The 10,339-nt window shown below is 41.2% G+C and overlaps 1 pseudogene; it reads left to right on the plus strand.

Moving 5' to 3' along the window:
* Positions 1-1,456: 1,456 nt before the first annotated feature.
* On the plus strand, positions 1,457-2,332 carry LOC118981454 (glyceraldehyde-3-phosphate dehydrogenase-like; annotated as a pseudogene).
* Positions 2,333-10,339: the final 8,007 nt, after the last annotated feature.

Genomic DNA, 10,339 nt, shown 5'->3' on the forward strand with positions numbered 1-10,339 from the left:
TCCAAAGTTGGCATCTGTTGACCATTCTCTAAAACTTAGGCTGAGATTTTCCTGGTTTTTGGTATAATGAATGACTTTTAATTGAAACTTTGACAGTTTTATATCATGTTTAAGACTCTGGATCTTATTTAAATCTGTCTTAGTGGGCTTTTACTGATGCTGCTCCAAAGGGAAAGGAGAGTTGCTGTGTGACTACTGCCAATGTCACTACTGCCAAGTGAAGGCAGAGATCTGGGATCCCCATTCCACCTCCACTGACAACCAAGGTACAAGCTATTCAGTGTTGCTGGAGTGGGAGTTCTAGCTCCTCATGTGGTCTCCAGTGATTCCCCAGAGCATATGGTCTTGTTACTGCTGGGGGAGAGTAGAAGTCTCAGCCCTTCAATAGTCTCCTCTGACACCACTCCAGTGAGGAGGGAGAGGAAGGATGTGCTACTTCCAAGTTAGAGTGGAAGTCCAGGTGCCCTATGTGGTCTCCCCTGGAGCTGTGATGCCAGCAGAAATCAGGTTGTGACTCTCCATGTGGCCTTTCCTGATACTGGCTGGGTGGGAATGTTATGCCTTTGCACAGCCTGGAGAGGATGGAAATCTAGCCTATCCGTGTACTTGACTTTCCACTTACTTTACTTTAGAGGATGGCATATGTATGGGCAAAGCCATAGTCTTTTCCATGATGTTTGTTGGGACAGAGTGGTTATTGAATAAAAGTATTCTGTCTTGCTAAACTGCCCCATCCCAGTCCTTTGACTAGAGAAATCAGGCTTTTGTTGGTTGAGGTTTACTTTATTGATGTTCCTAGATTGCTGACTATTTCAACTCCAAGGAAAACAGAGAGAACTCGCCACAGTGTTATTATTTAGCACCTTCTTTTTACCTTTCAAAGTTTTTAAGTTTTTTTCATTATATATAATGTCCAGGGCTTGAATGGGAGTGAATGGGGAAAAGTTTATTTTTAGGCTTTGCTTCCACAAAGCAGAAGTCTCATGATTTTATTTTTACATTTAATGTGGATTTTTTATAGACAACATATTGTTGGGTCTTGCCTTTTAAAAATTAATCTAATCGGATAATATTTTTAAACTGGTATGTTATACCATTATGTCATTTACATCTAATATGATTTTTTATATATTTGGATTTAATTTTATCACCGTGCTAGCAGTTTTCTATTTGTTTCATCCGTTCTCCATTCTTTTTTTTCTGAATTCATGGGTTAATTGAGCAAATCTTATTCCATTTGTGTTTTTTGTTGATTTATATCTGTTAAATTTTTCTTCAGTGAGGCTTTCTGTTCCTCCTGTTCAACAGACAGACACAGCTTCCTGTGCAGTGCCAGCCTCAACACTGAGACAGGATGGTGAAGGTTAGAGTGAACAGATTTGGCTGTATTGGGTGCCTGGTCACTAGGGCTCCTTTTTACCCTGGCAAAGTGGATGCTGTCATTGACCTCAACTACATGGTCTACATGTTCCAGTGATTTTACTCATGGCAAGTTCAAAGGCACAGTCAAGGCTGAGAACAGAAAGCTTGTCATCAATGGAAAGTCCATCTCCATATTCCAGGAGTGAGATCCTGCCACATCAAATGGGGTGATGCTGGTGGTGAATATGTTGGGGAGCCCAGTGGTGTCTTCACCACCATGGAGAATGCTGGGGCTCACTTGAAGACTGGAGCCAAGAGGGTCATCATCTCTGCCTGTTCTGTGGATGCCCCCATGTTTGTGATGAGAGTGAACCAGGACAAGTATGACAATTTCATGAAGATTGTCAGCAATGCCTCCTGTACCACTAAGTGCTTGGCCCCCTGGCCAAGGTCATCCATAACAACTTTGGCATGATGGAGGGACTCATGACCACAGTCCATGCTATCACTGTCACCCAGGAGACCATGGTTGGCTTCTCTGAGAAGCTGTGGCGTGATGGCTAAGGGGCTGCCCAGAATTCCATCTCTGCTTCTAGTGGTGGTGCCAGGGCTGTGGGCAAGGTTACTTCTGAGGCAAATGGGAAGGTCACTGGCATAGCTTTCATGTCCCCACCCCCAATATGTCAGCTGTGGATCTGACCTGCTGCCTGGAGAAAGCCCCCAAATATGATGACATCAATAAGGTAGTGAAACAGGCATCAGAGGGCCCCCTCAAGGGCATGCTGGGCTATACTGAGGACCAGGTTGTCTCCTGTGACTTTAACAGGGACACCCACTCCTCCACCCTGAATGCTGGGGCTGGCATGGACTTCAATGACCACTTTGTCGAGCTTATTTCCTGGTATGGCAATGAATTTGGCTATAGAACGGGGCGGTGTACCTTGTGGTCCAAATGGCCTCCAAGGGATAAGAACCCCCTGGACAACCAGCCCCAGAAAGAAGGGACCAGTCCTCAGCTTCTGGGGAGTCCTTGCCCCAAATCAATCCCCTGAAACACTGAGAATCTCCTGACCTCCAGTTTCCATCCCAGACCCCCTGAAGAGAGGGGGACCTTAGGGACCCCTACCTTGTCATGCACTATCATTAAAGTTCACTGTACCCAGCCAAAAATTTTTTTCTTCAATGATTTCCTGAGGGTTTATAATATAGTACTCTAATTATTCAGAGTCTATCCTCAAATAAAATTATACCACTTCATGTATAGAATAAGAACCTTACAACCATATATTACCCATACTTCTTTCCCATTCTTTGTGTTACTGTTGTTATACATGTTATCTTTACATAGGGTAAAGCACTCAAAGCATTCGTTGGTACTATTTGTCTTTTCTGCTTTAGAACAAGGGTGTCAAACTCATTTTCACCAGGGCCCACCTCAGCCTTGTAGTTGCTTTCAAAGGGCCAAATGTAATTTTAGGACTGTATAAATGTAACTACTCTTTAAATGTTAAGGAGTTGAAATTACATTCTGCCCTTTGAAGGCAACCGCGAGGTTGATGTGCCCCCCCCGTGAAAATGAGTTTGATACCTTTGTTTTAAAATATTGGTTATTGTTTACATTAAATAAAAAGAAAAACTTTATTTCACTTTACCTTCACCTTCTCCATTTCTAGTGATCTTCATTTTCTTATGTAAATCCAGGTTTTTGTTTCATATCATCTTTTTATTGTATCCTCACAGAAGAAACTTTTTGCATGAGAAAGCTTCTGTAATATCTTAGGTCGGCTGGCAATACATTTGATCAGTTTTTGCTTGACTGAGAAAGTGCTGATTTTTCACTTATTTTTGAAAGATACTTTTACTTGGTATAGAATTCTGGTTGACAGCTTTTCTTTCAAGATTTTGAAAATGGCACTTCATTTTTTTCTAGCTTGCATGGTATTTGAAAAAAAAAACGTAATGTAATTCTTGTCTTTGTTTCTCCATAATAATGTGTCCTTTCTGTTTGTCTGCTTTCAAGATTTTCTCTTTGTCTTTTGTTTTCAGCAGCTTAAATATTCTGTGTATAGGTGTTCTTTTTGTGTGCTTGTTTGTTTTGGTATTTGTTGTTTGGTATTCTCTGATCTTCTTAGATCTGTGGTTTGATGTCTATCATTAATTTGGAAATATATTTTTGTGTTTCTGTTTTGCTTGTTCACTTATTTTGTTTTTAGATTTTGCAAATAAGTAAAATTATATGGCATCTTTCTTTCTCTGGTTTATTTCACTTAGCATAATACTTTCTAGATTCTTTTTATGTTGTCACAAGTGGTGAGACTTCATTCTTTTTTATGTCTAAGTAATATTTTTTATTCTATTGTATTACCTCTTCTTTATCAAACCATCTATTGCTGGACACTTAAGTTGCTCCCACATCTTATCTTTTGTAAATAATGCTGCAATGAACATATGGGCTATATAAGAAAACCATGTTCACTAAGAGGATATGGCCATACTAAATAGGTATGCTTCTCATAATAATAGTTGGAAAATCTATGAAATAAAAATTGATAGAGCAATAGTAAGAAATCAATAAATCCACCTTTCACAGTGGGAGATTTCCACATATATTTGTGTACAATTGATAGATCAGGTGGACAAGAAGCAGCAAGTATATAAGGGATTTCAATAATACAATTACCATTGGCCCCCTCATATTCACAGGTTCTATACCTGGAATTTAATCATGAATCAAAAATATTTAAAAAATTATGTTATTGATGATGCAGACAATTGTTACATTTGTTCTATATACAGACTTGTTTCTTGTCATTCTATAAACAATACAGCTAAACAATCATTTATGTAGCATTTACATTGCACCAGATATTGTAAGTCCAAGATATTGTAATCTAAAGAGGACTTAAGGTATATGGGAGGATGTGCGTGGGTTCATATGCAGATACTGTATCTTTTTATATGAGGGACTTGAGCATCTGCATATTTTCTTATTCATGGGAAGTCCTGGAATCAGTCTCCATGGATGCAGAAGGATAACTGTAGTGACTTCTGAATATGATGTTTTACAACCTTCTGCTTTTTGTCAAAGAGTTGCCCTGACCAGTTATGGAAATTTCAATATCTTATTTGATTGCAAAGTTTCTCTTTATCTTTTGTCTCAGTATTTCTGCCTGTAGCCTGCATCAGGTGGTCTTAATTCTACTTCACTGGATCATGTAGAAAAAGACTATTTCCATGTATGTGATGTGGAGTAATTTGTTTTAATTTTTTGTATGGTATGAAGTGAAGGTCTAAGTTCCTTTTTTCCATTGTTTTGTGTATCCAGTTGTCCTAGCACCTTGCGATGAACAGACTATACAAATCAATTTACTATAAACATGCACTTATTTTTGAACTCTGGATTCTGTTCCATTGCTCTATATTTCCATCTTCATGCCATTACCAAGCTGTCTTCTAAAAAAATTATATTCTGCTCAGTATGCTATTACAGTTCTCCTGATTTTTTTTCTCCTTTACCTCCTTCCACCCAGCACCCCCCAGTCTCTCAGGCAATCCCTCCACTGTTGTTCACGTCCATGGGTCATGTGTATAACTTCTTTGGCTACTTTGTTTCCTATATTGTATTTTACATCTCCATGGCTATTCTGTAACTACCTATTTGTACTTCTTAATCCCCTCACCTCCTCATCAATTCTCCCCCTCTCCCCTCCCATCTGGCAACCTTCCAGTAACTAACTTCTTTTCTCTTGCTTTTAAGAGTCTCTCTTTATTTTTAACGTTTGGCCTTTTAATAATGATGTGTTTTAGAGTGGGTCTCTTTGCATCCATCATAATTGGGACTCTCTGCGCTTCCCAGACTTGCATGTCTATTTCTTTCACCAAATTAGGGAAGTTTTCCTTCACTATTCTTTCAAATAGATTTCCAGTTTCTTGCTCTTTCTCTTCTCCTTCTGGTACCCTTATGATATGAATGTTGGACTGCTTGAACTTGACCCAGAGGCTGCTTATACTATCCTCATTTGTTTTCAGATTTTTTTTCTTCTTGTTCTGATTGGTTGTCTTTTTCTTCCTTATGTTCCAAAACATTAATTTGATTCTTGACTTCATCCATTCTACTATTATTTCCCTGTAAATTGTTCTTTATTTCAATCAGTGTATCCTTCATTTCTGACTGGGTCTTTTTTATGCTGCTGAGGTCCTTACTAAGCTCTTGAGCATCCTTATAATCAGTGTTTTGAACTTTGTATCTGATAGATTCCTTATCTTCATTTCATTTAGCTCATTTTCTAGAGTTTTGATCAGTTCTTTCATTTGGGCCATGCTTTTTTGTCTCCTTATTTTGGCAGCTTTCCTGTGTTGGTTTTTATGTATTAGGTGGACTGCTTTGACTCCGTGTCTTGGTAGTGTAGCCTAATGTAGTAGGTGTCTATAGGGTCCAGTGGCACAACCTCCCCTATCACCAAAGCTGGGTATTCAAGGTGTGCCCTTGAGGTGGGCTGAGTACACTCTCCTCTTGTTGTTGAGACTTGGTTGCTGTTGGAAGATCAGTGGGAGGGATTTACCCAGGCCAGTCAGCTGCAAAAACTGACTATGACCACTGACCACCAACCTCCACCATCCATGGAGGATCAGCTATGCAGGGGCAGGGTGGAGGTGCTTTCATGTGGTCTGTAGCTGTTTACTGGGTGGATTGGCCCTGGGGTTTCCAAGGTGGTGCAGTACAAGTTCAGCCCCAACTTGTGTTTTGCCCTAGGGTACCCTGCCTGAGCTATGAAGCAATCTGAGGTGGCTGCTATTTGTGCTGGGCTTAGAGATTTCTAGGTCAAGCCAAGCTGTGACTCGAATCTGGCTGCTGCTAGGGCTCACTGAAACCAGCCATTGCTTGTTTGAAAGGATTTAGGATCCAAGACCAGCCATTTTTATGGAAAAGTAGCTTGGGTGGGCCCATATGTTGGGCGAGATAGAACCTCTATGGATCTCCAAGGTGGGCCACACAGTAACAGTTTGATGGAGCATCTGTGGATCTCCAACACGGGTCATACAGTGTTAGTCAGGTTAATGGAGTCTCAGATATGGCACCAGCCTACCGGCTCTGATGCTGGTCAGCAAAGGGACAGTGGTCTGGGCTAGCAGAGGCTAGCACGATGCCAAATATTTCAGCCTTTCTTTGTATACCGCTAGTGCCATTCAAGCTGCCATCCTAGTGCTGGAGCCCAAAGGGAGTGAGTCTGAGTAGGTGAGTCCTTATGTGGATTCCCCAAGAGGAACTGCTTAAGGCTCCAGCATCGTCCTCCACCAACTCAATCCTCACTTGTTGTGGGGACTTATCTTCTTGGCATTGAAATCCTGAGCTGGGGAGCCTGGTGTGGGGTTGGGACTCCTTGCTCCAATGTATCCCTAGTGAATTTTTACCCATGTGGGTGTGGGGCCAGCCTAATCCTCCTCTGCACCTCTCCTGCTAGTCTGGATGGATGTGGTTTCTTCAATTCTATAGCTGTCAGACTTCCATTCAACTTGATTTCTGGTGTTCCTGAGATGGTTGTTCTATATTTTAGTTGCAGTTTTGATGTGGTTGTGTGAAGAGGCGAACTATGTCTGCCTATGCCACTATTTTGACCGGAAGTAATGCTGTCTTGATAACTGTAGCTTTATAGTAAGTTTTGAAGTCTGGAAGTGTGACTACTCTGGCTTAGTTTTTAAAAAATATTGTTTTAGATCTTTTAGATGTTTTACATTTTCATATAAATGTTATAATCTGCTTATAAATTTCTACAAAGACACATTGCTGAAACTGAGGGAGATTTGTTACACAGCAATAAATAACCGAATGATACCACTTACTCAGGGTTCGTCATGCACTGTGTCTAAGTCTTCCTCCCATGAGCTGCTTCAAAGATATGTGTCTCTTATCCCACATAGTGCATTATTTTACTCTTCTCTTTTTTTGACCATGTGAGGCATTTTGCCTTTTTAAAACCTATTATAGTTTATATGATTAAGTTCAGCTCATAATGTCAGCCAGTGAGTTATCAATTCTCTTACCCAGTGTGTCTTCCATGCTTCTCACCTGTGAGTCATTTACAAATTTAATAACCACACTGAAGTGTGACTTTAGCAAGCTCTAAATAAAAACTGTTGGGAAGACCAGGAGAGAGGCCTGGACCCTGCTCCATGCCATAAAAACCCAGTTACCACGTGACACCCGGGGGGTTGAATTCCTAAAACAATCCTTTAGGAATGGTGAAAAACTATTGAGAGAATCAGGAAAAGTGAAATTTTGTCTGTGGGGGCAAAGTTGAGGTTTTCTGAGGAACTTTTTGTTTGTCTCTCATGTGCAGAAGATGACCATTCCTTTTGAAGAAGAATTCAGGCATCCGATCCCTTCAGCCTTACCTCACAGAAGGTGAGGTAGGGTGAGCTCTTCAAGTCAAGGAGCATGTCTTTCTTGGAAATGTGCAGGGCAGCAGGGACACAGAGTGTTCCCCTTCAGTCAAAGCCATGAGTGGGGGCAGGGCAGGGGGAGAAAAGATCAAGATCAAGACCACAATAGAAGAAAGGCCTCACTTTGCAGAACTAGAAAAACTGCCTGAGGAGACTCTGGCAGTCTTTTTGTAGTTGAAATTGTATTAAGGGAAGAAAGAGATTCAAGAGAGAAAAATTGACCCACTAATAAATGAGAGGAGAAAATTCATGCTGACTCCACTGCCTGGGACTCTGAATGCATTTGGCAAATCAGTTCCTGGCAAGAAATATAAAACAATGTGGACAATTCAAAATAATAAAGACCTTGCAGAACTAGCAACTGACAGAAATGAGGTGATATTTGGGAATAGAATATCTGAATACATGAAAAACAATGAGAGAGTCCCAAAGAGTATTGTGTCTGGGAATATGACTTCTCAATCTGACTCACAGGGTTCGTTCTGGCAAGGGTCAAGTGAAGAGGAGTGATGGGATAGGAGAGGGGAGACCTGGGTTTCTCTGTAGCAGTTGTGATCTCAGGTGACACCTCACCATGTGTGCATCCTCACCTGTGGTAAACTCAGCACAGTGATTATCTGACCAGTATTTCCTTGTCCCTGTGGTAACAATACTCACTAACCCCTCATTTGGGGAACTGCCCATTCTCCATCCATATGCTTTTGGTGGGACTGCCAATCAGAGTGCCCAATCAGGTTGGCAGAGTGTAGGAATAAACTCATAACCCAGGCCAGGTCAGCCTACAACAGATCATCTGTTTTAGATGGAGGGGGACAAAGATGGTCAGAGCGGAGCCATCTTGGGGACACACCAGAGAAATCAACAAGTCATTGTGAGGCTTCCTGGACTTCCCAAGGCTCAGCTGAGTGAGTGATGCTAGCATCCTTCCAATAAATACTACTTTTTCTTTAAAACTTATTAATGTTTTAACCATAGGAGGTTATCAGGCAAGAAGATGTCCCAGTGATGTAAAGAGAACGCCTCTGGCAGAATAGGACCATTTTCATTTTGGTTGCTGAGATGGGACAGCAGCTTTTGGGTGCCTGTCAAGGTCTCCAGGTAGGCATTGGGTGGGCAGTGAGGCCTAAATGACATGCTTCACTGTTCTGAACCTTAGCTTCCTGTTTATAGTCCCAGCTCTCTGGCTGTCTTCCAGCGGTATTTTTAGAGTAAATAAAATATTCTGATGTGCTTTGATGACTTAGGGAAACCAATTAAAAATTAATCCAAGAGAGTATGAAAAGCTGGGCTTACCCCCTTTAGCTAGCCCCGGGGATCTCAAAATATCTGATAGTGATTCATATGAGAATGATGCTTCTTTGCATTTTTTATTGTCACATTCTTCCCTATTGATTTGCCAATCTGAGCTAAAAAGGAAGGAAAAACACACAAAGACAAAAACCTTCTGCAACTAATTAATTATTTTTCAGTTTGATAGGGGAGGGGGGGACCCTTTAAAACCAAAGAACAATAATTTTTAAAGGAACCCAAACAACACATTTTCATAAAGCAAATGTGTTGGACCTGGTAGGAGGCAGAAAGCTTGCTAGGATGCTAAAAAGTCTCCAAATTTACATATTTTAATAGGGGCTGGTAAAAGCAAATGCTCCAACACAAATAATTACACTATTTTAATGGTGTTTCCTCAGGGCTTAACATTAAAAAAAATAAACATACAAGACAAAGTCAGTGTTACAAAGTGGCAAAAATTTTGCCACACCCAGTAGTATTTCTTGAACTTCATGAAGAAAGAAAGGTGGGAATGTGGTTTGCTTACATCTTTGAGTTACAGAGCATCAATGGGTACAGGCCCGGTGCTCAGAGAACTGTTGAGAGAAGATAGTCACATCTCCAATGCTATTCTTTAGTACTCTGTCACCCACTTGCCTACTGACTCACTAGCAGAGTCCATGGCACACAGTAGGGAGTTTAAATGGAAATTATTTGCAAACTTACTAGCAGCATCCTGTTACAGATTTCATGGGTCACAGAACACCAGTGATAAAAAGGGTGCAGAGAATTTGACTATACCTGCCGACTGGAAAGTGTACACACTGTCAGGTACCTGTGCTCTCCCAGGAGGTCCGGCTTCCTTTCTTCTACAGCAGTTACCTGGGGGCCTCAGTGGTGAGAAGACCAGCTCCAGTAGCACTCAGCAGTGGTGGGTGAGTTTTCCTCAAGATGCCTCTCTGAATTAGAAGCTCCTCTTTTTCTTTTTCTCTCCAGAGCCACCCACCCACAGATTCCAAGGTGTCTTATCTTGTACTTTGAGTCAAATGATGGACCACTGGGTCATGAAACCATATCGCCAGAAGAGACTCCAGAGAGCTGTGTTTAACCTTCTTATTTCACTGGAGGTCCAAACTGGTTAACAAATCACCTAAGCTAATGAACCCTTTAAGGAAATAATGTAGGCAGGATGGAAAACTGTGGCTGTAGGAGGGTCTTTGAAATAGCTCCAAGCTCCTGAGCAAACACAGCAAGCCCAGCCGGGCTC

Source organism: Sturnira hondurensis, unplaced genomic scaffold, assembly GCF_014824575.4.
Source record: "Sturnira hondurensis isolate 20B ecotype Veracruz unplaced genomic scaffold, ASM1482457v3 Scaffold0024152, whole genome shotgun sequence".
Taxonomy (NCBI): Eukaryota; Metazoa; Chordata; class Mammalia; order Chiroptera; family Phyllostomidae; genus Sturnira; species Sturnira hondurensis.